This window comes from Siphateles boraxobius, unplaced genomic scaffold, assembly GCF_051911475.1.
Source record: "Siphateles boraxobius isolate OS27281-9 unplaced genomic scaffold, OSU_SipBor_1 30, whole genome shotgun sequence".
NCBI classification, from domain to species: Eukaryota; Metazoa; Chordata; class Actinopteri; order Cypriniformes; family Leuciscidae; genus Siphateles; species Siphateles boraxobius.
This window is the reverse complement of record NW_027508920.1, coordinates 12,965,177-12,992,832: the sequence shown is the minus strand read 5'-3', so window position 1 is coordinate 12,992,832 and position 27,656 is coordinate 12,965,177.

Sequence of the window (27,656 nt, the reverse complement as noted above, 5' to 3'; positions counted from 1 at the left end):
GTGTCGAGCAGGCGGGAACGCTCAGCATCCCGCATGTCACCCAGGTTCAGCCATAGATGTCTCTCCTGGACCACAGCTGTGGACATCAGCAGACCCAGGGAGCATGCGGTCACCTTTGTCGCCCGGAGGGCGAGGTCGGTGGCGGCGCGCAGCTCATCAAAGAGCCCTGGGTCCATCCTACCCTCGTGCATGTCCCTTAGCATCTGGGCCTTGATAGATCTGTAGGACTTCGCCACTAGGGTAGACGAGAACCTACAGGCTTTGGATGGGTGCTTAGGCTCGCCGCGAGAAGAAGCACTCTGAGGACACAGCTGCATCGCAACAGAGCGCTCAACCGGGAGGAGCCCAGTGTACCCACGGGCAGCTGCCCCATCGAGGGGAGGAAAGGCGGATGAAACCAGCGAGCGGTCACGGGAAGACATGGGAGTCTTCCAGGACTTCGAGATTTCATCATGCACGTCCGGGAAGAAAGGTACTGGGGCAGGCCGAGGACGGGAAGCCGCAGCTGCACCCAAAAACCAATCGTCCAGCCGTGAGCGCTCAGGACAGGGTGGAGGGTTCCACTCTAAACCAATGCTCGTGGCCGCCCGGGAAAGCATGGCCGTCATCTCTGGATCAGACTGAGCCACAGCCGTATTCACACCCGAAGGTGGCAGCTGTGACGAGTCGTCACTTCCAGATGAATCAGACCCGCCTTGTGATGCTGCGATTGACATCACGTCTTCCTCTGGAGCGCCAAAGGAAACCCGCGGGACCTCAAACGACGGTCCCCGGGAATCCCCTGAACGCTCGCGGGTTGCAACACTGGTGAAGGTGCTGTGGGGCACGGACAAATAGTCGGCGCTTTGTTCCACACAGTCACCCTCAGATCACCCTGGCCACCAGCCGAAGTAGAGCCTCTCGAGGAGGCGCTAGATCGGGGTGTGAATGAGGGGACTCTCACTCTTGCGAGATCATTGAGTCACAGAGAGAACATGACTCATCCACGATCGCTGCTCTAGCGTAATTAATGCCCAAACACACCAGACAGCGCTCGTGCCCATCAGAGTCAGAGACAAGCCGACCGCAACCAGAAGTGCACGGGCGAGGCATCTTTAAAAAGACGTGCCGCGTGCAAGTTCTTTTTGTGAGAGAAACTCAGTGCTGAAGCGCCCGCGGAGAACACACTCGCTGGCAAACCACGCTCAGATAGGCAGCAAGTGTGCACTCGCCGGGAGATCGCCGTCACACCAACACTGGAGAGTTGCTCGTCTCGTAAGAAGCTGACAATCAGAGATAGCTTAGGGAGTGAAGAATTACACTTGGCTCCGAGGCGAAAACATATCTGCATGTTGCTGGCTTCCTCCTTTTATACCCACGAGGTGGGGCAGAGTTACGCTATGCAAATTCCGCAGACCCATGGCATTTCTTTGCCATTGGCTCGTTTTGTAATACTTGAAGTTGATAGGCTTTCTAAGCGATTTTTCACTATTAAATGTATTAGTTTTATAACTTACTTTTATTTTGGTTTGTCAGCCATCTATTTCCACTGAGCTTGTAGAAAATGCTAACATGTAATGCTGCTTTGGAATTTTGCCAAAAGTAGTACAGTACAGAAAACACCAAACAGTACTCACACCAAACATGACAAAAACCGAAGCACATGGCCAGCAAACGTAATCACAAGCCATGTGCTCACACAGAACGAGACACGAACACACAGCTAATGAGAACAATCATAAGCTGAGTGTTCACACAAAACATGACAACATGAAAGCACGCAGCCTGTGTAAACACTACACAGCACAAGAAAAAACATGACATGAAAGTATGTGGCCGCTGTAAACACGAACCGCATGCCAAACAGAACACAATAACACATGCGAACAGAAGAGTGTACGAAGAGCGTACCGTACGCTCACACAACAAGACGCTCACAACAGAATACCAATACTCGGAGCATGAATGTCCGAATTGAAATCAAACTAGACATGAGTGCCGGAATCCGAACACCATGCTCCAAACTTGAAACAAGGAACACAGACAAGAGAACACACGGTTTGAGCACGCTCACACAAAGACAAGACAATACAGGAGTGTCAGGGCTCTGTCACAAAACCAAGAATAAACTAGACTGAAGTTTCAGAACCCTAACATCACTAAGAACTAGGACGCACACAATATCTCCATCCAGGAAGTCATGTCAGCAGTAGCTGTGATCGATTGATATTCCTCTGTGTATATGTCTCATTCTGTAAGCTCCTCTATCAGAGGCAGGGAAGGGCTTGTCTCTAGGGTCGTGTTGCATGAAGACACAATGACATTTGGATCCGCCAATTCCCGTGCATCCATTTTGAGGGTTTATCCTGCAGTTTTGGGCTCAAGGCAATTGTCTATGCATTTTTGTTTCATGCTTATAAAGACTCAGATGGAATGAAGGGGCTTGAGTGTAAACTCAGCTGAAGATAAATGACCTGATGTCCTCTGGCAGAACCAATAATGTCTGATTATGTTGGGTCTGATTAGTGTTTTAATAATAAATACAGACCAGGGAGATCATGCAGCATAATCAGGTTTGAAGGCCATCATAATGAAGGCAACAGTATTTGTATTGATTGATGTTCATCTGTTGTAGGGAAGGTTGACATATTGATAAACAATAAAGCAGTTAATTCAAAGGCAAGACTAACCTGAGTTTGTCTGTGTCCTTCCCACCTCTCCCATAAAATAGAGGTCAAAGTGAGTTCATGCTTCTATTGTCTTTTCACACACTGGCATACACTTACAGATGCACACATATATACAGGACATCTTCATTTCCCACTGGACACACATGGTCAGAGTTTTTAAAAGATGGCATTCAGTCACTTTACGACCTTACCGCTTCCTCGCTCTTTATTAAGATCGAACTGAATTAAGAACGTCTTTTAAAGGTAGGGTAGGCAAACAAATATTTGTAATAAACACTTTTTGTTATACTGGTTATACTCTTAGCATCCTGATAGCAATCAATAATAGAAGTGGTTTAAATATTAAAACTTCTGTGTAAGTCTTAGGACCAAAAAAATTTTCGTTCAATCATTGCATTTGGTCCGAATGCAATGATAGGATGTCATTCCTGCCTGTCAACCTATGTATTTCCATATACGTTCACACAACCTGCTCGCTTAGACATCACACAGTCATCAGTGAATTCCGAAAGGCTATGCAGAGTTATAGACAGACAGTCACTGCAAACAAACAGCATCTTTTACAGTTCCTCTTGAACCAAAACAACAAGCTTATGCTGCGTTCACGCCATGTCGTAACCGTAATTACAAGATGGCAACCTACTACATTCTACCCGGAGCTGTTTATGTCCTGCAACTTGTTACGTTCTGCATTAACATGTGGTGTGAATGTACGTCGAGTTTTACAGTATTACTTGTTTATATTTTCGCCTGGCTCCGCAGCTCGAGCCTCGGCTGCCTGCTCGCACACTTCCCCGTTTATACTTGACGCGCTCGCCATTGTACATTTCTTTGAAACGACAGGAGGCGACTCTGAGTAATTGCCCTCTAAACCACCATGAATCAGCAGTTAGGGTACACAGGTGAATGTTTATTTTAGTACACTTCACCAAAACCACATTACAAAAGAATCGTGTAAAGTAGTAAACCTTGAGATTATTACTTGTTACATTAGAACAAAATAAATGAATTTGAGAACATAGCCTATACGACTAAATTAACGATAACTTATTTTCTAATTTCACTAAACATTTTAATTTAGTTTCGAGAACATTTTATATAAAACATGGACCATAATTAAAAGGGCTTATGTCTGCTATTTTAGGCTCATTTTGTAAATTTAAGCAACTACTAGACGCACAAACTGGGTGCCGGTGTGATGCTCGGCCACATTCGACTCGAAGTCGTGCATCTTCGGATGTGGAGCCGCGCGAACAGTTACAAAATCTGCCGTGCACACCGCCAAGCGAAATGGGGCTATCGCACCTTCGCGCTCGTGCGGACGCGACGAGTTTCTTCAAAAGCAGATCGTGGAGACATTAAATCATCCACGATCAAAAATCGTGATATCGCATAAGCTAAAGTATTAAACGACTGTTGTCATGTCTGAAAACAAACACAAGTAACGGAGTTTACAAAACTGTATCGCACATGTGCTACAGTGGTGCATTTATTCATCGGACAGACCAGTCTTTTCATAGATATATGTCGCACTGTACAGGGCCCTTTTTTTTATTTTTTATTTTTTTATTCACAATTTAACACATTGCACACAACACAATCACAGAAAACACCAAGAAGAATACCGCTAAATATATCGACAAGACACACAACAACCAAAAAAAAAAAAAAAAAAAAAGGAAGAATCTACACAGTCTGTGGGTTATCCATTATTCCATTTAAGTTGATAATTGTATAGTCTCTATATAATTTAATACTAAGGCCTATGTGGTTTGGAACTCTTGCAGTCTTGAATGCTGTTTACTTGTAATTTCTTCAATGGGCAACAAATCTATTATCTGATCCAGCCATTGACCCAGTGTGGGTCCTGACTGGGATATCCATGCAGTAAGTATGCATTTTTTTGCAAAATAAAAAAACGTTGTAAACATACATTTTTTTGTAAAGGGAAACTTATTTTCAATATCATAATTCAATAAATATAACATAGGGCATAGCTCAAAAGTACAGTTACACATATCTTGAATTACTTTATGAATCTTCTCCCAAAAAGAAAAAATAGCTTTACAATACCAAAATAAATGCATGAATGTTCCTAATTCAATTCCACATTTTCTACACATAGGAGAGTTTGTGTCATTAAATTTATTAAGCTTCACTGGAGTTATATAGTATTTATACAAAAATGTATAATTAGTTTCTTTAACTTTAATGTTCACACTCAAGGGTAAGGTCAAATTGATACACTAAGTTAACCATTCTTTTTCGCTGAACTTGAAAAAAAAGAATTTGGGGAGCTTTCTAACAGAATTTTATACAAATGAGAAATCTTCCCCTTAACCGAAGTAGCAAAAATAATACATTTTTTCCAACTCTGTAGGATATAATCTAAGTTGTCCCTTTTTATGTAGAGATGTAATAATGTGACGAACTTGCAGATATTTTAAAAAATCTGTTCTAGGAATTTGATATTCAACACAAATTGCATTAAACGATTTAATAGATTTAAAGTCTTCATCAAACATATGCGCAAAAGTTTTCAGCCCATGAAATGACCAGTTTCGAAAATCAGTTTGGGAAAGTGCTAAAAAGTCAGGGTTAAATGCAATAGGAGAGTTTTTACTTATATGACCTTTTGTGCTCAAATACCTATTACAATCCTGCAAAGCTTTCAGCGTGGCTTGTAAGGGGGACAGCCCCTCTACACTCATCAGAAACTTCAAGCTATTAACATAAAGTGTTGATGTAATCTGCAATGGATAGCATGCTAATGATTCCAAAGTTACCCACAGGGAGCTATTTTCCAGCTTCCAACCTATGATATTTCTAATTTGGCAGGCCCAGTAATACCACTGAAAATTTGGAAGTCCTAAGCCCCCTTTTAGATCTGTTCCCTTTCAAAAGCTACAATCGATGCTGCGCTGCTTAGCGCATTGGGAACGTCTTTAATCGTGACCCGCTGTGAATATAGTGTGTAAACACGTCGATAGAATCGACCGGAAGTAATATAGCCTCGGTCGGTGACGTCATCGTCGCGCGCCCGCGTGCACTCGCGCACACTCGCGTGCACCCGCGAGGCTATAAATAGATGAGCCGCAGGTGCATCGTCAGGTCTTTTGTCTTCAGAGACCTCTCTGTGTTGGTGTGCAAGCATCTATTTTCTCTCTGCTACAGATCTTTGTTAGGAGTTATTTAGCTTTATACCTGACAGTGTGCAGAATTTTCACTCTTTCTCATCTCTTAACGTCATTTAAAGTTTTTAAAAAGCAAAAAGAGAAATGAGTCAGCAAGCTAAGCGCTGTGTCCCTCTATGTTCTCGACCCATGTCAGAACTGGATACACACGCTTACTGCTTTGTGTGTTTGGGGGAGGAGCATGCGGCCGCTGCATTGGAGTCAGGGGAGTGCGAGCATTGTGAGCTGTTCACTGTTAAAATGCTTCGCGCTCGTCTTGGCTACTTTCAGTCCGCAACCGCATTATCATCATGGGGCTCCCGAATGGATTTGGCTGACGAGCAAGAGACGGGTCCGTCCCTTTCGCTTGCTTGTTCACCAGATCCACTCGTTCCCTCGCGTGATCCCGAAGCGCATCCCGGTGCTTCTTCGGCTCACGCGGGGGACGATAATGAATCTCTTGGGTCTACGGACTTCGAGCAGCCAACTTCTGAGCGTTCCTCGCGCGACGATAAATCTGTCGAGGAGCTTCTCGAGGTGGTTACTCGCGCGGTGGCCAGATTGCAGCTTGACTGGCCTCGTGAACAAGAGACCCCCAAACGCAGTAAGCTTGAGGATAGGTTTTTGTCCGGTGGCAGGGGGGAGGGACCTCAACATCAGTCTCTCCCCTTCTTCGAGGACCTCCATGATGAGCTATCTAAATCATGGAGAAAACCATATACCCCTCGTGTCTTCGTGCCTTCGACGTCGACTTTTTCGACTATCGTGGGTGCAAAGGCGCGAGGGTATGCGGAGATGCCCCAGGTTGAAGAGACGCTCGCCAGCTATCTCTCGCCTGGGTGTGCATCTTCGCTTAAAAAACCTACCCTCCCCTCAAAGCCGTGTAGAATAACATCTTCGCTTGTGGGTAAAGCTTACCAAGCTGCAGGTCATGCTGGTGCTGCGCTGCACACAATGGCTGTGTTACAGGCATACCAGGCTGACCTCTTGAAGGACTTGAGTGCGGGTACAACGATAGACGAGGAAGCGTTTTCTGAACTGCGCCGAGCCACAGATCTGTCTCTTCGTGCCACTAAGCAAACGGCCCGTGCCATCGGCCGTTCTATGTCCGCTTTGGTAAGCACGGAGAGGCATCTGTGGCTCAACCTCACAGGCATCAAAGATAAAGATCGTGTCTTTCTTCTTGACTCTCCAGTTTCTCCCTCTGGCCTGTTTGGCGACTCGGTCAACTCAGTAGTCACCAGGTTCAGGGAGGTCAAGAAGCATGAGGAGGCGTTTGTTCAGTTTCTTCCTCGCCGCACTCAAGGGGAGGGGCCATCGGCCACCCAACCTCTCCCTGGTCCTTCAAAACCTAGGGAGGTTAAAAAGCAGAGCGTGGCGAGCCGTGCTCCTCCGACTAAGAACTGGAGACAGGCTCGTCAGGCTCAGCAACCTCCCAAGCCAGACCTCAGGACTATCATCAACAGAAAGAAGAAGTCCTGATGGTCTGGCGCCCAGTCTGGTGGGGGTAGCCCCCCGCGGGACGGGGCGCGTATTATATCTGACCGCCCCTTCTCGTTACCCTCACAAAACCTCTCCATCCCCGCCACCTTTGGTGCTTCGGGGGCAGCGGTTTCCAGCGAAATGTTAGATGTTCCGTTGTTCCCTGCTTTCATCCAGGGCACAGAACATCTAACATCCCCTCAAGAGGAAGTATTAAAACTGATACCACTATCAGAGAGTCTGGCAGCGTGGCAACTTCTGCCAGGCATTTCTGCTTGGGTATTAAGCATAGTACAAATAGGATACAGAATCCAATTTATTCATCGTCCTCCGCGTTTCAACGGCGTGGTCTCCACTTCCGTAAGACCGGAGCTGATATATGTACTATCACAAGAGCTACAAACTCTTCTGAGCAAAGAGGCCATAGAACATGTTCCTCTGCCAGAGAGGGAGTCAGGCTATTACAGCAGATACTTCCTGGTCCCCAAAAAGGACGGGGGGTTGCGTCCAATCTTAGATCTTCGAGGCTTAAACTGTAAAGTCAAAGCGCTCAAGTTCAAGATGTTAACCGTCAAGACGGTCGTGTCGCAAATTCAACATCACGATTGGTTCGTCACGATCGATCTGAAGGACGCATATTTTCACATACAAATATTGCCACAACACAGGAAGTTCCTGAGGTTCGCTTTCGGGGGCGAAGCATACCAATTTCGGGTTCTTCCATTCGGCCTAGCCTTATCACCCCGCACGTACACAAAATGCATGGATGCAGCACTGGCTCCATTGCGACTCCAGGGCATTCGCATTTTGAATTACATCGACGATTGGTTAATACTAGCACAATCGCAGGAGATGGTGCTTCAACATATGGATCGTGTTGGCTCATCTAGTTTCTCTAGGGTTGAGACTCAACACCAAGAAAAGTGTTCTTTGTCCTGCCCAGAGAACGACTTATCTCGGAATTGTTTGGGATTCGATTACGATGCGGGCACAATTGTCCCCCGCTCGAATCGAGACCATTCGGGTAACTATGAGCAAAGTCAGGCTAGGTCAAGATCGTACTGTTCGTCAGTACCAAAATATGTTAGGTTACATGGCTTCAGCATCCACGGTGATTCCTTTGGGGCTATTGCACATGAGACCCTTTCAGTTGTGGCTAAAAGCCAGGGGATTTCATCCAAGGGCCAATCCTCAAAGGCAAATAAAAATGACGCGCCGCGGGCTTCGTACACTATCTCTGTGGCCCGGACCCCGGTTCCTCGCCTTGGGTCCCACTCTAGGGGCGCCTTGTCGTCGCAGATTGCTAACGACAGACGCCTCCCTGTTGGGCTGGGGAGCGGTCTTAAGTGGTCGTCCAGCTCAAGGGGAATGGGAGGGTCATCAGCTCGATTGGCATATCAACTGCCTCGAGCTGATGGCTGTATTTCTGGCCCTGAAATACTTTCTCCCTCAGTTGAGAGGCTGTCATGTCCTAGTGCGGGTGGACAACACAGCGGCAGTTTCTTATGTAAATCACCAGGGAGGTCTGCGCTCACGCAATCTGAACAAAATAGCGAGGCAGATTTTCCTCTGGGCCCAGGAGAAGTTCTTGTCACTCAGGGCAGTGTACATCCCTGGGCACCAGAATGTGGGAGCAGATTTACTGTCCAGACAGAAACTGCTGACGGGGGAATGGAAACTCCACCCAGAAGTAGTCGATCAGATCTGGACCAGATTTTACAAAGCGGAAGTGGACCTCTTCGCCTCCCATCAGACAGCGCAATGTCCCCTCTACTTCTCTCTGAGTCACCCAGCCCCCCTGGGTCTGGATGCGATGGCGCACACATGGCACAAAATGCGCCTGTATGCGTTTCCTCCAGTGGCTCTGCTCCCGGGAGTTCTAGCCAGAGTTCCCCAGCAAGGGTCTTGCCTCTTATTGATAGCGCCGCGTTGGCCGAACAGAATGTGGTTCTCGGAGATAATATCTCTCCTCAACGGCTCGCCATGGGCGATTCCGGAGAGGAGGGACCTTCTGTCCCAGGCAGAGGGCACAATATTCCATCCCAGGCCCGACCTGTGGAACCTTCATGTTTGGCCCCTGATGGGTACCAACTGAGGGACACTGGGCTTTCGCCTGCCGTTATTGAGACTATTCTAAGTGCTAGGGTTTCCTCCACTAGAAAGAGTTATGCCAACAAACGGGGTGTTTTTGAAAGGTGGTGTGTTTTACATAATGCAGATCCGGTCAACTGCCAGATTGCTTCAGTTCTGGATTTCCTGCAGGAAAAATTATCAACAGGCACATGCCCCGCCACTCTCAGGGTTTATGTGGCCGCTCTTTCGGCTTGCCACGCCTTGGTGGACGGGGTGCCACTTGGGAGACATCCTTTGCTCGCTCGCTTCATTCGTGGGGCCAGACGACTGAGGCCTCCCGTAAGAACCAAGATCCCTTCATGGGACTTAGCTATAGTCCTAGAGGGTCTGGTTGAGACCCCCTTCGAACCTCTAGAGTCAGCGTCTGACAAACTTCTGACCCTAAAAATGGTTTTTCTTATGGCTATAACCTCTCTAAAAAGAATCGGGGATATGCAGGCTCTGTCAATATCGCCATCCTGCTTAGACTTTGCCCCAGGAATGGTGAAAGTGATTTTGCATCCTCATCCTGATTACCTGCCTAAAGTACCGTTTTCAGCTGTACGTCCGGTCACTCTTGAGGCCTTCTGCCCTCCACCGTTCACAACGCTGGAGCTGGAGAGATCTCACAGACTGTGTCCAGTCCGTGCTCTTCAGGCCTACGTTCACCGTACTAGCCAGTGGCGTAAGTCAGAGCAACTATTTGTTTGTTATGGGGGCAGTAACAGGGGTGCTGCCGCTACTAAACAGACCATGTCACATTGGGTCAGGGATGCTATTGCTCTTGCCTATGAGGCGCGCGGCCAAGCTTCGCCAACGGGTCTAAGGGCTCACTCCACCAGAGGAGTCGCCTCCTCTACTGCTTTGGCAAGGGGTGCCCCCTTACAGCATGTTTGTGATGCGGCAGGCTGGTCCTCTCCGCACACATTCATAAGGTTTTATAGTTTAGATGTTCATGCCACTCCGGGCTCTCAAGTCCTTGAGTCGACATCACAAGCTAATGTCTAGGGCTTTCTTGTGAGCACACCTACACAACCGTAAGGAGTCCAGACACCTTCAAGCACGGCGGCATGGGTATTCTCGTTCCCAATGCGCTAAGCAGTGCAGCATCGATTGTAGCTTTTGAAAGGGAACGTTCCGGGTTACTTGACTGTAACCCTGTTCCCTGAAAAAGCGGAACGAGATGCTGCGCTACTTTGCCGTGCTGATGATGTCCCAGGACTGCTCTTCAGACAAAATATCCTGACGATGCACCTGCGGCTCATCTATTTATAGCCTCGCGGGTGCACGCGAGTGTGCGCGAGTGCACGCGGGCGCGCGACGATGACGTCACCGACCGAGGCTATATTACTTCCGGTCGATTCTATCGACGTGTTTACACACTATATTCACAGCGGGTCACGATTAAAGACGTTCCCAATGCGCTAAGCAGCGCAGCATCTCGTTCCGCTTTTTCAGGGAACAGGGTTACAGTCAAGTAACCCGGAACGATTTTGTTAAAGTGAACAACTTAATTCGCGGAGTCTTGCCGTTCCATATAAACTTTGTTAAACATCTATTAATTAGCTTAAAAAAAGAAAAAGAAATATAACATGGTAACATATTAAAACCGTAAATAAACTTAGGGAGTATACTCATTTTAATAACATTAATTTTCCCAATAAGAGATAGTGGGAGGACAGACCAGGTCCGTAGTTTCTTTTTACAAATCTCCAGTAAAGGGTTATAATTGTCCTTAAATAGTTTATCCAAAACGGGAGTCACTTGTATTCCAAGATATTTAAAACCATATACAGACCAGGGGCCTCATTTATAAACGTTGCGTACGCACAAAAGAAGGCGTACGCCGCTCTCTACGCAATAATTGGTATTTATAAAAAGCAAACTTGATGGTAAAATGTGCGGTCCTTCACGCAAGCTCTGACCCAGGCGTACGCACAAAAGAATGGAAGAAACACGTGACAGTGTGTGAAACTGTAGACCGTTGTGTAAAATAAATGGCAATACTGCCTCTCATAAATAAAACGAAGCTTCACAAAGCAAGTCTTACAATTAACAGCCTACACGAACAACCGTTTAATCGATCTGCAACAGAAATGCAAATTAACACATAGGGCCTATTTGCAAAAAGAAAAGTGAAATATGTTCTGCAATAATATTGGCATGTTATACAATTCATCCTCATAAATAAGATGGTAAACAGAACGAAATAATGTACAAAACTGATATTCTCGCCAATGTGTCCGTCTGGCGGAGCAGATATAGATGCAATTAGATAGTCAGTCAGATAGATAGATAGATAATTAGGGAGATAGATAGATAGATAGATAGATAGATAGATAGATAGATAGATAGATAGATAGATAGATAGATAGATAGATAGATAGATAGATAGATAGATAGATAGATAGATAGATAGATAGATTATTTGTCCACTGGGGAAAGTTGTTTTAGTAAAAATGTCTTCATCAGCTACGGAATTATGGTATTCATGCATATGCCATTAGTTTGTTTTATTTTAGATAAAATAACGTATGACGTATGTCTCAAACATTCAGAAAACTGCTAGAAATTACATTTGCGCTGAACTATTTCCCATTTCCAAGTAGATTATAACCGCAATTTTAATCTATTAAAATTAAATGGATGCAATTAAATGGATGGAAATAAAATGCCCCATCACAATGCGTAATGACGCACAATGGCTGATCTTGCACTCTTAGAAGATGTGGAAAATGGAAGGATTCGGAGTGAACGCATCTTCAGACAGCAAAAGACTTGCTGGCAAATGAGGCAAATGTCCGACCATTTCTTTTTTATTTCGGCCACAGTCCGATGTTCTGAGGCTACAGCATTTACGGCGTCTGCAACCATTTGCCACTCAAGTGCCTTTTTGGCATTAGTAATGCCCACACTGTGCCCTCCAAACAACATTTTTCTCCTCTTTTCCACTTCGCCACGATAACTTCTAATTCACATTGAGTGAAGTTACGTTCCCCTTCAGGGACTACCGCTGCGTGAAATCGCAGTGGGAACGCCCTCAGCGTGACGCGTCTGAAGCATGAATGAAATCAGTCAATGGAGAGAATGAGCGTACGGCGAGTGACGTCATCGACCAGGAAGCTATAAATATCCCCTGAGTACACAATACGCCAGCTTTAGTTACTTCAGCAGCTCTGTGTGTGTCTGAATCTGTCGATTGTGTTTGTCTGTTTTGTCAGGAGTTTTCACTATATATATTTTATACAAAAAAACCAATATGAGCGAGCAGTATAAGAAGTGTGTTCCCCCCTGTACTCGGTACATCACGGGTGGGGATTCACACGAGCTAAGTGTGGCTTATTTGGGAGTGCAGCAATGCCCAGTCGGCTCTCGAGGGAGTCGATTGTCAGCATTGCGAGCGTTTTCCCTTGAGAACTCTGCGCTCGCGGCGATCGCTCTTCGAGGAGAGTGATTTGCTGCGAGCTCCCCGAGGCTCGGGTCCCGCTTCTGTTAAGGCAGAGCGGCGGCGCTTGTATTGGGGCTCGCAGATGGATCTCGCTGGCGACGTTGAGACGGGCTCCGCCCTATCTCAGCTATCTCCGACGAGATCTAGTGCGTCTCACCCGGCTCTGGAAGCACGCGCTGCGGCGGTTACTTCTGCCTGGGTGGAGGCACATGATGATGTTGAATTGAGATTTTCCAGTTCTGAGGAGCTGGATGTCGAAAGTTTTGCATCAGAGAAAACTAGTTTATCACATTATACTGCAAATGAAGAAGGTTTGATGGATGTATTATCTCGGGCTGTTGAAAAGCTAAAAAAAAAAAAAAAAATAACAGTATCGAGTGGCCAGCTGATAGACAGGTTTCTAGAATTAAAAGCAATCTAGATGATAGATTTCTGTCTGCACGACCTCAACCTTCTAGCCGGTGCTTACCGTTCTTCCCAGATCTTCATGCTGAGGTTTCAAAAACCTGGGTTAGACCGGTTTCAAGCTGAATTTACACAAATCAGTCCAATGCTTATGGTAACATTGTTGGTGCTAAATCTGCTGGTTATGTGACGATACTGTAGGCGGAGGAGACGCTCGCGTGCTATCTCTCTCCTGCTTCATCATCTTCACTTATCTTCTTCTATCAGATAGATAGATAGATAGATAGATAGATAGATAGATAGATAGATAGATAGATAGATAGATAGATAGATAGATAGATTATTTGTCCACTGGGGAAAGTTGTTTTAGTAAAAATGTCTTCATCAGCTACGGAATTATGGTATTCATGCATATGCCATTAGTTTGTTTTATTTTAGATAAAATAACGTATGACGTATGTCTCAAACATTCAGAAAACTGCTAGAAATTACATTTGCGCTGAACTATTTCCCATTTCCAAGTAGATTATAACCGCAATTTTAATCTATTAAAATTAAATGGATGCAATTAAATGGATGGAAATAAAATGCCCCATCTTACTCGGTGGCTTGGCAGGCGGCTGCATGTTTGCATACGATGACTTTTATGCAGGCTTTTCAGGCTGACCTGCTCAAAGGAAATCTGAGGGGGGTCCCCGCCGAGAGAGACTTGCGTTCACCTCCCTTAAGGGTGCCCTGTCTCTCCCGGCGCCCTCAGGGGCCCGTCCTACTAACCCTGCCGAAGCAGGGCGTAGAAGGGTCTGGCGAGTGCTTTCCCGAGGGACGCTCGCCGCCTCTAAGGAGGGTTCTAGTGTGTTCAGACCAGTCGTTCCCTGCCGGTGCGCCGTTACAGGGCACTGTGTCTGTCACGCAGAATGTTCAACCAGAGCAAAGTCTTTCGTCGAGTTCGTCTTCCAAAAGAGCACAGCAGAAGCGGAGTTTCACGTCTCGTGCCCCCCTGCAGAGAAACTGGAGGGACGAGGCGGGGCACTCTCCGGCGCGGCCTTCTCAGGGCAGGACTGATCTGAGGACAGTCATTGTCGCCAGAAAGGCCGCGTCAAAAAAGTCCTGACGGGCTGAACGTCAGGACTCTGAGGGTGGTCCCCATCGGGAAAAATTTGAGTTCACCGCACAAAAACACGGTGCCCTGTCTTTCTCGATGCCCTCAGGGGTCTGTTCTACTAACCCTGCCTATACAGGGCGTAGAGAGACTCGGCGAGCGATTTCCCGAGGGACTCTCGCCCCCTCCAAGGAGGGTTGTGGAGTGCTCAGACCAGCTGTTTCCTGCCAGTATGTTACAGGGCGCTGTGTCTGTCACTCGGGATGTTCATCCTGAGGCCAGCCTCGAGAGGCTGGTTCCCTTAGTAGAGTTCCTGGCGGAATGGGTCCCCCACCCAGCAGGGAGTTAGGATACTACTTCGTCGAAAAAAAAAAAAAATCCTGACGTGCTGAACGTCAGGGTTCTGAGGGTGGTCCCTATCGTGAAAGACCTGAGTTCACTGCACAAGAACACGGTGCCCTGTCTTTTCCGATGCCCTCAGGGGTCTGCTCTACTAACCCTGCCTTCACAGGGCGTAGAGAGACTCGGCGAGCGATTTCCCGAGGGACGCTCGCCCCCTCCGAGGAGGGCTGTGGAGTGCCCAGACCAGCTGTTCCCTGCCAGTACGTTACAGGGCGCGGTGTCTGTCACTGGGGATGTTCAAATCAGATCCGAGGACTGGTTTGTCATGATAGATCTAAAGGACGTTTACTTCCATGTATCTATCCTCCCTCAACACAGGAAGTTCCTGAGGTTCGCTTTCGGGGGCGAAGCGTACCAATATCGGGTTCTTCCGTTCGGCCTAGCACTGTCACCCCGAACATTCACGAAGTGTACGGATGCTGCTATAGCCCCGCTGAGGTTACAGGGCATCCGCTTTCTGTACTATATAGACGATTGCTTGATTCTAGCTCAATCGGAACAACAGGCGGTTCGGCACCGAGATGTCGTTCTTGCTCATATCAAGTGACTGGGGCTGAGGCTCAACGCCAAAAAGAGTGTTCTTTCTCCATTACAGAGAACCACTTTTCTAGGTGTAGTGTGGGATTCAACGACGATGCAGGCACGATTGTCACCTGCTCGTATTGCTTTGATTCTCGCTGCAGTAGATCAGGTCAAGCTAGGCCAGTCATCCACTGTAAAACAGTTCCAGAGACTGCTAGGTCTCATGGCAGCTGCGTCCAATGTGATACCTCTTGGCCTCTTGTACATGAGACTGTTACAGTGGTGGCTCAGGACCAAGGGATTCTCCTCGAGGGGAAATGCGCTTCGCATGATCGTGAGTTTGCGACGGTGTCATCACGCCCTGATCATGTGGAAAGATCCTTGGTTTCTGTCCCAAGGCCCTGTGTTAGGAGCTCCTTGTCGTCGCGTTATGCTAATGACAGATGCCTATCTCACGGGTTGGGGGGCGATCATGGATGGTCGCCCGGCTCAGGGTCTGTGGGAGGACCATCATCGTCTGTGGCACTTAAACTGCCTAGAGATGTTGGCGGTGTTTCAGGCTCTGAAACACTTCCTCCCAGACCTAAGGGGCCACCATGTTCTTGTCCAGACAGACAACACATCGGTGGTTTCTTATATCAACCATCAGGGGGGTTTGCGTTCTCGCCCGCTTTACAAACTGGCACGTCAGATCCTTCTATGGTCCCAGGGGAAAATTCTTTCTCTGAGAGCTTTTATCTCCCGGGGTATTTAAATCAGGGGGCAGACATCCTGTCAAGACAGGGGCCGAGGCCCGGGGAATGGAGTCTTCACCCCGAGGTGGTGGAACTCCTATGGAAACATTTCGGTCTTGCCGAGGTAGACCTATTTGCTTCTCGAGAAACATCACACTGCCCGCTGTGGTTCTCTCTCAGCCATCCAGCCCCGCTGGGGTTGGATGCGATGGTACATCCGTGGCCGAGGTCACGCTTGTACGCTTTTCCCCCGATCGCTCTGCTCCCAGGAGTTCTGGAGAGGGTTCGCCGGGACGGGCTCAGTCTCCTGCTAATAGCCCCGTTCTGGTCGGCCCGGGTATGGTTTGCGGACCTAGTGTCTCTCCTCAACGGCTCTCCCCTAGAGATACCGATCAGGAGAGATCTGCTCTCTCAGGCGAGTGGGTCGATCCTTCACCCCCGTCTAGAGCTATGGAGGCTGTGGGCTTGGCCTCTGAGGGGGCCCAGCTCATAGATTCTGGTCTCTCGGCTGAGGTCGTTGAGACCATCCTCCGATCCAGAGCTCCCTCCACGAGGAAGTTATATGCCGCGAGGTGGAAACTTTTCACCTCTTGGTGTGGAGAGCGCCAGCAGGACCCAGTTAACTGCCCGGTTGGTACAGTCCTGGATTTCCTGCAGGACCGTCTCTCCACAGGGTTATCCCACTCCACACTGAAGGTGTATGTGGCGGCCTTAGCTGCTTACCACACCCCTTCAAGTGGAGGTTCCCTCGGGAAACACCCACTTATGTCTCGCTTCCTTCGTGTCACCTTGAGGCTGAGGCCTGCAGTTCGCACGAGGGTACCAGCTTGGGATCTGGCCATCATCTTAGAAGGTCTCTCCCTTGCTCCTTTCGAGCCCATCGAGGAAGTTTCGGAAAAGTTTCTTACTCTAAAGACTATCCTTCTTCTCGCTATCTCATCTCTAAAAAGAATTGGAGATATTCAAGCACTTTCGGTGGCTCCCTCGTGCCTGGAATTTCCTCCTGGTTGGTTAAGGCCTTTCTCTTTCCGAGACCAGGTTATGTTCCTAAGGTTCCAACTGTTTCAGTTAGACCTATAGTTCTGCAGGTTTTCTGTCCTCCGCCTTTTCTGACGTCAGACCAGGAGAAAATTAATTTGCTGTGCCCAGTTTGGGTTTTGATGCTTACGTCCACAGAGCTGCCCTGTGGAGGAGATCGGAACAACTGTTCGTCTGTTTGGGTCACCTAAGAAAGGGTGTCCTGCATCTAGAAAAAGGATGAGCAAGTGGGTGGTCGAGGCCATCCCACTTGCTTATGGTTCGGCCCATCAGCCTTCACTTTTGGCTGTAAGGGCTCATTCCACCCGGAGTATGGCTGCTTCTACAGCTCTTCTTTCAGGAGCTTCTCTTCAGGACGTTTGTGATGCGGCAGGCTGGTCCTCACCGCACACTTTCGTTAGATTTTATTCCCTCGATCTTAGCTCCACTCCCGGGGCTCAGGTTCTCTCGTCGGTTTGTGTCTCCTAATGACACACGACGGGGATTTGGTCGTATGGGGATGTGGGTATTGCGTTCCCACTGCGATTTCACGCAGCGGTAGTCCCTGAAGGGGAACGTCCCGGGTTACGTATGTAACCCTAGTTACCCGAAGGGACGGACGCTGCGTGTCCTGCCATACTCTCGGCATCCCCTTGGGTCGCTGCTTCAGTAACTTTTAAGCTGGCGTATTGTGTACTCAGGGGATATTTATAGCTTCCTGGTCGATGACGTCACTCACCGTACGCTCATTCTCTCCATTGACTGATTTCATTCATGCTTCAGACGCGTCACGCTGAGGGCGTTCCCACTGCAATTTCACGCAGCGTCCGTCCCTTCGGGGAACTAGGGTTACATACGTAACCCGGGACGTTTTTTTGATTTCCTCTCTGTGTTCACCATGCTTTCGCAATCGATGAATATTAACTTGTGGGCGTTTCACGGACTATTTATGGGCAACTTTGGGCGTGACATGAAGCCGTAAAAGCTGCGCTATATTTAGAATTGGTTGTGATTTATTAAGGGAAAAATGCGTAGGATGTGCGTGCGCACGGTTTTATAAATCCGAATATTTCTGTGCGTACGCACGTCCTATGTTTCATTCGTACGCCACTTCTGACGCAAATCCTACGCAAAGTTTTATAAATGAGGCCCCTGGGAATGGGGCATTCTTTCTTAACATTATTTTCATTTGGAATATTAAGAGGACAAGCAATTGATTTTTGTAAGTTAACCTTGTACCCTGAAATCCCAGAGAATTTTTGAATATCTGCCAGAACATGGCGCAAGGTTAACATAGGTTCGGTGACAAATAATAAAGTATCGTCTGCATAAAGTGAAATTTTATGATATTGCGTGCCTGTAGTCACTCCCTTTATCATAGGATTATTTCTAATCAACTCAGCAAATGGTTCTAAAGCAATAACAAATAATAATGGAGAGAGAGGACAACCTTGTCTGGTACCTCTTCCTAAGTATATTCGGGGAGATTCTACATTATTAGTGCAAACAGTTGCATTTGGAGTGTTATATATCAGCCCATTCTCATCCCAAGGCGTCATCTAACTGACGCTGTTGACCATGCTTCAACATCTGACGCACAAGGCACCCTTTAGCGTCAATATGAGACGCTAACCCTACCCCAGACCTAAACCTACCCATTATGGAAGCGTCATGTAACTGACGCTAAAAACGGAAGCGTCATCTAACTGACGCTAAAGGCGTTAGATGACGCGCGAGGATAAGCGTCATCTACCTGGCGCTAAAGGGTGCCATGCGCGTCGGATTTGGAAGCATGGTCAAAAGTGTGAATAAAATGACGCCTTGGGATGAGAATGCGTTGTATATATTGCTTGAATCCATTGAGTGAAGTTATAACCTAATTTGAGTTTATCTAAAACTAAGAACAGAAAATCCCATTCTAGACGATCAAACGCCTTCTCGGCATCAAGAGATATTAATAGTGAAGGTGTTTTTTTCTGATTCAAATAATGAATAATATTGAACAGCCGTCTAGTATCATCAGATGAATGACGGCCTTTGATGAATCCGGTTTGGTCTAACTTTATTAACTTAGGGAGAATTGCTTCTAATCTCTTTGCTAACAGTTTTGTAATAATTTTATAATCACAATTAAGCAAACTTATAGGCCTATATGAGGCATAACTCTGAGGTCTTTACCTTCTTTCAAAATAACAGAAATTCTAGCCGTTTTCATAGACGCAGGAAGAGTATTATGACTAGCCAAGTCATTAACCATTAACATAAAAAAACAATTTAAGTTGTGGCCACAAAGTTTTATAAAATTCTCCAGAAAACCCGTCTGGGCCTTTATTTGCTGACAATGAATTAATTGTAGAGAGCACCTCTTCTTCAGTAAAGTTTTTATTGATGGTTAGTTGATCTGAGACTGTGACCTGAGGTAAATCCAAACGATCTAAAAAAGCTGTTGCCTCAGGGATTGAAATATTTTCTGATTTATACAAATTATTATAAAAATCAAAAAATGTTTTATTAATTTCTAATGAATCGTATGTTACATCACTTCCAGTTTTAATGGCCATTATAGTTCTCTTAGCTTGTTCCTTTTTTAAATAATGTGCCAGTTTACCTGGTCTGTTCCCAAAGTCATGTATTTTTTGTTTCAAATACATACTTTTTTGCTTAATATAATTTGAATGGTCTAAATTAAAATTTGCTCTAGCTATAACTAATTTTTTCCAATTTTCTTCAGATTGATCTTGCTTATGTAGCGCTTCTCTAAACAACAGTTCTTCCTTTAGACCCTTAGTAATTGATTTCCTTCTTTATTTTTATAAGAGGAGTATGATGTAATATGTCCTCTCAGAGAAGCTTTTTCTGCATCCCAAAGTATGGATGGGGCTATCTCAGATGATAAGTTAAAAGTATTAAACTCTTCAATCCACTCTCTCATTTTCTTACAAAACATTTCATCTTCTAATAGCGAGTTATTAAATCTCCACACTTTAGATTTGTGAACTTCCTTTAAGGTAATTTCCAAGGAGACCATTGCATGATCTCATATAGAGATTTCATGTATTTCACAAGATGAAACAAGCTTCATATAGTTTTTAGGAAAAAAAAAAAAAATAATCTAAACGAGAATAAGACTTATGCCTATTGTAAAAATAAGTATAGTCCTTTTTTATAGGATTAATTTCTCTCCATACATCTATTAACCCTGTTTCTAATCCCAAAGCACGCAACATTTTTGCAGATTTAGGGTTAGAACCTGCAGAGTGTGAAGATCTATCTAATTTTGAAAGAATTAAATTGTAGTCTACTCCCATCAAGCCAAATGTTGTACATTGTATATTCAGAAGAGAAACCATATCAGAAATAAATCTAGGTGTATCTGTATTAGGAGCATATATATTAAGTATAGTAATCTGTTTGCCCCAAATTTTCCCGTTCACCAAAATATATCTTCCCTCTATGTCTGAAATCTGATCAATTAATTCAAAAGATATGCATTTATGAACTAAAATTGCAACTCCTCTACTGTTTGATTTAAAAGATGAGAAGAAAATCTGTCCAACCCAGTCTTTCTTCAGTTTAAGATGTTCTTCAGGCAAAAGGTGAGTTTCTTGTAATAAGGCTATTCCCACTTTCTCTCTTTTGAGAGCTGTAAGTATTCTTTTCCTTTTATTAGGATGTCCTATACCCTTTACATTCCATGTAATTAGTTTTAATAATTTATCCATGATAATCTTTTTAAAGAAAAAATAAAGAAAATACTCTTACAACCCTTCAGGCTTACATAACAGGTAGAATCTTTAAAATAAAAAAAACAAGGAAACAGAAAAAAACTACATTTAACACAGGCAAAACCCACCCACTCACATACATATAAACTAACAACAAAAAGAGTTCCATCTGCACCACCCAATTGCCGGGTGATATCTTTGGTGATTGTTGTTATGTCTAGGAGTTAGGGTCAATGTAACCAAGTTTATAGGCTACATACCCTGATGCAGCTTGTGGAGTGTCCACCCTCCCCCGTTCATAATAGTTCTTATAATAACCAAGCAATTGTTTTCTATCATATCCTAAATAAGTTTGTTCAGCAGTTTGTTTTTTTGTAAAAAAAACAACAAAAACAACAACAACAACAAAAAAAAAAACACATTATCCCTACATATCCAAGAGGATATAATCAACTATTAATCTCTTAACACAAACAGTAGCAACCATGGCGAGTTACTTGCACATAGCAATAAATACCTTTTATTTCTTCCTTTGTTTTATCTCTTCAAAGGAAAATATAAACAGAGAGAAAATTGTTTTTTTTCAAGAGATTAATTGGTATTCTTAAGTAACTAAATATAGGCTAACTGAATCAATGTCCAAGCCATTATATTTTCTAATCATACCTCCAGTATGCAGTTCAATGATCAACTTGGATTCTCGTAAGCAGTTTTATATAATCCTTTTTCTTCTAGATCTTTTATTGCTGCAGCTGGAGTTGGGAAGATTGTTGTAGACCCGTCACCGTTGAAAAATTTTAGTTTAGCAGGAGCCAGAATGTGCGTTTTGATGTCCTGGGCCTTTAGCTGTACTCTGATGGGCTTGTACAGAGATCTTTGTTGTCTAACCTTGAAGGAAAAGTCGTGATCAAAATAAATCCGTGTATCTTTTAGCGTTACTTCTTTCCTTGTCCAGGCCGCTTGCAAGACGCGTCTTTTAGTGCTATTATTGAGGAAGGCCACAATAATCGGCCGGACCGAGTCTTTACGTTCTTGATAAGTGCGATGGGCACGAATAATGTTCAATTCTCCCGGTACTCCGAGTTCTTTTCCAATCAGCTGATCAAGAAATAATATGATGTCGCTCCCTCCACTCTTTTCCGCTACGTTATAAATGCACAAATTATTTTGTCTCGACTTGTTTTCCAGGTAATCCAGCTGTTCAACAAGTTTATCAATTCGAGACTTAGCCCATTTCGCAGTTTTCTGATTATCAGCGTCGGCATCATCCAAATCACTCACCCGAGCTTCCAGCTGATCAACGCGCGTTGTTGTCGCGTCAAGCTTTTGATTCAAATCAGCTGTTTGTTGCATAATCGTTTTCACATCACGCTCAGTTTCTTGACGAAAATCTTTCAATTCATCTTTTAGTACTTTGAACTCATTGCTTAAAGAGTCTTTTAACTCAGCAAATAGTTTGTGCATTTCACTTGAATCGGCCATACTGTTTGCGTCTCCAGCAGTTTGTCTGTTTGCGGTTTTCTTCTTTGACTGATGCTTATTAAACTCCATGTGCATTCCTGAGCGAAGATTCATACCTCAGTTTTCACTACCAAAACATACTTTCTTCTTTTAGATGTAAAATAGATGAAGTACAGAGTTAATTTCGGGGGAGAAATGCGGGAACACAATCAAGCTGCCGCCATGTCACCGGAACTCAGTATGTTAGGGCCCTTTTTAATGAACATTTGGTATAGGTCTACTAGGCATAGAGATATCGTCCTGGTTGCGTATGCAACCCACCGTTCCCTGAAGGAGGGAACGGAGGACGTAGTCGACGTCGACTGAATGGGATCACGCCAGGGAGCCTATTGTCTTTGAGTATTATTGAACGAGCCAATACACATTGGCGTGCGAGATCTGCATCTCACACTCCGCCCCGCAGCGCGGGTATAAATACGGAAGTGGATGCACGCACCATTTGCTTTTCGCTGAGGAGCCGAGCGTAACTCGGAGTCAGCGGTGGTCCAGGGGTAGTGGCAAGGGGACTACGTCCTCCGTTCCCTCCTTCAGGGAACGGTGGGTTGCATACGCAACCAGGACGTTCCCTTTCAGTCGATAACGTCGGACGTAGTCGACGTCGACTGAATGGGATCACCCTTTGAACACGCCACTAACGCTGCCACCTTCCAGTGCCTAGACAAAGCCTTCTGATCCTCCCGACGTTTTAGCGGAAGAGGACAGGGCTTAGGCCAGGAAGTTGCTGCTGTTCCACAAGACCCACTTAGTTAGACTTGGTAACACTGGGAAAGCGTGCCCAACATCGGAAGGAAGGGACGCTGCGGAAGCCCAACCAACCCCAAAAACAGGGGGGGGGGGGGGGGGAATACGCATATGAACTGGGCGGAGGACCGGGCAGTACAACATATGGAGTATCACTGGGGTGGCCCCAGCCTAGAGAGGGGGGAGACAACACCGATTTACAGTGACGGCAGGACTCTGCCAAGGGAAAGACACGGGCTTACCTTGGGGAGCCATATCGTGGAAGAATAGACATATGGGGTCGCCGTAGGGACCGCAACATATGGACCCAGCCTAACACGGGTTCCACACTGCATACGAGTGGTAGGCATAACACCGGACGTTCCGCCACGTCCGACGTTGGAGGGGTGCGGAGGAGCTCAACAGGTTCCGGATAAGGGAATTCAACTGGAGCAGAAATGGCGCACGTATCCGGTCCGTAGGAGCGGAATGGCGCAGCAAGCCTACACTGAACCGGGGCTCACGGTGTTACTGGCTTCTACGAGAAGAGAGCACACGGGAAGCCACCGGTTCGAGACGTAGGCTATAGAATCTAGCAAACGTATTAGGTGTCGCCCAGCCCGTAGCTCTACAGACATCTGTCAGCGAGGCACCCTGCGCCAACGCCCAAGAAGCGGCAACACTCCTTGTGGAGTGAGCTCGTAGTCCTGGGGGACAGGGTTCACCTTGGGACTCATACGCCAAGATGATGGCATCCACTATCCAGTGGGCCAACCTCTGCTTGGAGACAGCCTTTCCCTTCCGCTGATCTCCGTAACAGATGAAGAGCTGCTCTGAGGTCCTAAAGCTTTGCGTTCTGTCCACGTATAAGCGCAGAGCGCGTACGGGGCAGAGAAAAGCCAGGGCTGGGTCTGCCTCCTTCGGGGGCAGCGCTTGCAGGTTCACCACCTGATCCCGAAAGGGGGTGGTAGGAACCTTGGGCACATATCCAGGCCGGGGTCTCAGGACAACGTGAGCGTTAGCCGGCCCGAATTCCAGGCACGACTCGCTGACCGAAAATGCGTGCAGGTCCCCTACCCTCTTGATGGAGGCCAAAGCAAGCAGGAGGACTGTCTTTTGGGACAGAATTTTTAACTCTGCAACCTGCAAAGGCTCGAAGGGCGGTCTCTGAAGTGCGGTTAGCACCAGAGATAAGTCCCAAGAGGGTATAGAGGGGGGGCGAGGCGGATTCAATCTCCTCGCTCCCCTCAGGAACCTGACGATAAGATCGTGCTTCCCCAGGGATTTCCCGTCTACTGCATCGTGATGTGCGGCAATAGCGGCAACATACACTTTGAGGGTGGAGGGGGACAGCCGACGCTCCAAAGCCTCTTGCAGGAAAGAAAGCACGGAAATGATCGAACACCTTCGGGGGTCTTCTCTGTGAGAAGCACACCACTCAACGAAGAGGTTCCACTTCAGGGAGTAAGCAAGCCTCGTAGAGGGAGCTCTCTCTGAAATGATGGTCTCTACGACTGCCTGTGGTAGATTACCTAGAACCTCCGCGTCCCGTCCAGGGACCACACATGGAGTCTCCAACAGTCTGGACGCGGGTGCCATATGGTGCCAGAGAGGAGCTGCCGAGGTGGCAGGGAGGAGCTGTCGAGAGGAGAAAAAGTTCGGGGAACCAGGTTCGGTTGGGCCAATAAGGGGCAACTAGCAAAACCTGCTCCTCTTCCTCCCTGATTTTGCACAGTAGTTGTGCCATGAGGCTCACTGGGGGAAATGCATACTTGCGGAGGCCCCGGGGCCAGCTGTGAGCCAGTGCATCCGTGCCGAGGGTCCCCTCGGTGCGGGAATAAAACAACTGGCAATGGGACGAGTCCGGAGAGGCAAACAGATCTATCTGTGCTGCCCCGAAGTGGTCCCAAATCAGCTGGACCGCCTGGGGATGGAGTCGCCATTTCCCGGAGGCCACAATCTGTCGTGAGAGCTCGTCGGCGGCACGATTGAGCAGGCCAGGGATGTGAACGGCACGAAGCGACCTCAGATGCTTCTGACTCCATAGGAGGAGGTGGCGGGCGAGTTGTGACATGCGACGGGAACGTAGACCACCTTGGCGGTTGATGTACGCAACGGTCGCCGTGCTGTCCGTACGGACCAGTACATGCTTGCCGAGCAGCGTCGTCTTGAGGCGTCTCAGAGCAAGGAGCACTGCTAACAACTCGAGGCAGTTGATGTGCCAATGCAGGTGGGACCCCATCCAGGTGCCAGCTACTGCATGCCCGTTGTACGTGGCCCCCCAGCCGGTGTTGGAGGCGTCTGTGGAAACCACAGCATGCCTGGACACTTGTTCTAGGGACACACCGGCCCGGAGAAACGAAAGGTCCGACCACGGGCTGACGATTTGGAGGCAGGCCGGGGTGATTTTTACACGGAGCATGCCTCTCTGCCACGCTCTCCACCACGGGACTCGGTCGCGAAGCCAGTGCTGGAGTGGTCTCATATGAAGCAGGCCGAGCGGCGTAACTGCGGCTGCGGCTGCCATATGCCCCAGGAGCCTCTGAAATTGTTTCAGATAAACTGGAGCAGCAAATCCCTGTGTTCGCATAACTGTACCCGAGACTGCGCTAGTATGAGCCAGTCGTCGAGATAGTTGAGAATGCGAATGCCACGCTCTCTCATGTGAGCGAGGGCTGCCTCCGCGAGCTTCGTAAAGACACGGGGTGACAGGGCCAGCCCGAGGGGTAGGACTTTGTACTGATACGCCTGACCCTCGAACGCAAAACGCAGGAATGGCCTGTGTCGCGGCAGGATGGAGACATGAAAGTACGCGTCCTTCAGGTCTATCGCTGCAAACCAACTTTGGGGACGGACACATTGGAAGATGCGTTTCTGCGTTAGCATTCTGAACGGGAGCTTGTGGAGGGCCCGGTTCAGGACTCGCAGGTCCAAGATTGGTCGTAACCCACCACCTTTCTTGGGTACAATGAAGTACAGGCTGTAAAGGCCGGTCTTCATCTCGGCTACAGACACCGGCTCTATCGCGTCCTTCGCCAGCAGGACAGCGATCTCCGCGCGCATGACAGGAGCAGATTTGCTCGACACCGAAATCTGGCGAATGCCACTGTACCTGGGCGGACTCCGGCGGAACTGAATCGTGTAGCCGAGCCTGATGGTACGGAGGAGCCAGCTGGACGGGTTGGAGAGCACCTTCCAGGCCTTGACGAACCGGACCAGGGGGACCAGAGGCACCACAGGCACACCCGGGGTGGGGCAGCGAGGTGGAGGACAGGGACCCGGCTCGGAAGGCCCGTGGGCGGCCCGAAGCGGGGTCTGAGTGAGCCGTGCTGCACTTATCTGACTCCACGGGGCAACAGAGGATGGGTGAGAAGGCGGATGACCGGGTCCTCGAACGCATCGTGTTGCCGGCTGGCGAACAAGAGGGGGCTGGGGGGAGCAAGGCTGTTCCACAGGGTCGCAAACCGCCAGCCTCGCCCTCTTGGGACCCAGGGACGGAGAAATTCGCTCTTTCGACAATTTGGGTACCACTGGACTCCGGAGAGCCAATGGTGGAACGGTGACCATCTGAAGAGCTAGTTCCCCCATCCCTGGGTGGCCTGTCTCAGGAATGCTTCTGACACTCGCCCCCTGGCTGGGCAGTGACTGAGACAGACCGGGCGGCCTGCCTGCTGCTGGTTCTACGCTGGGGCCTGGGAGAAGGCTGTTGCGGAGACCCCGCGGAACCGGAGGCAGCGGCAGGGGGACGCCCTCGGCGACGAACGGGCGGAGGGACTATCACCGGCGGCAGGGTGGAGGCAACAGCGGGCCGCCGGGATAGGGTGTGTCGGGGAGCCTCCGTCCGAACCTGGGTGGCAGAGAACTGTTGGGCGTAGCTCTCCGCCACGTCGACCGAACAACCCAACCTGGGAAATTGGGGAGTCCAGGAACCGAACCTTGTCCGCATCCGCCATCTCAACCAGGCTGAGCCAATGATGGCGTTCCTGGACCACCAAGGTGGACATCGCTAGACCGACCGCACATGCCGTGACACTCGTTGCCCGGAGGGCGAGGTCAACGGCAGTGCAGAGCTCACTCATGAGCGCCCGGTCTAAACTACCCTCGTGCATGTCCCTGAGTGTCTTGGCCTGGTAGACCTGCAACAACGCCAAGGCATGCAAAGAGGAAGCGGCTTGCCCGCAAGCTCTGTAAGCTCTGACCGCCAATCCTGACGCGAACTCACAGGCCCGCGAGGGGAAACAAGGATCCCCATCCAGGATGCAGCGGCCGTTGGACATAAGTGAGTCGCAACAGACCGCTCCACTGGAGGGATAGCCTCATAACCCTTCACCGCTCCTCCGACAAGGGTAGTGAGGGAGGAAGAACTACTTGAGTCGTTTTCAGCAGTAAAAGGTGCCGTCCACGACCAAGTAAGCTCTTCATGCACTTCGGGGAAGAAGGGCACTGGGGCGGCGGGCTGAGAACCAGCACGGCCCGCCCCGAGATACCAATCATCCAACCGAGACTGAACAGGACACGGTGGAGTGTTCCACTCGAGCCCGACAGCCTCGGCGGCCCGTTTCAGCATAGCTGACAATTCTGGATCCGGCTCGGGCAACATTGAACTCCCAGAGGGAGACAACGCAGC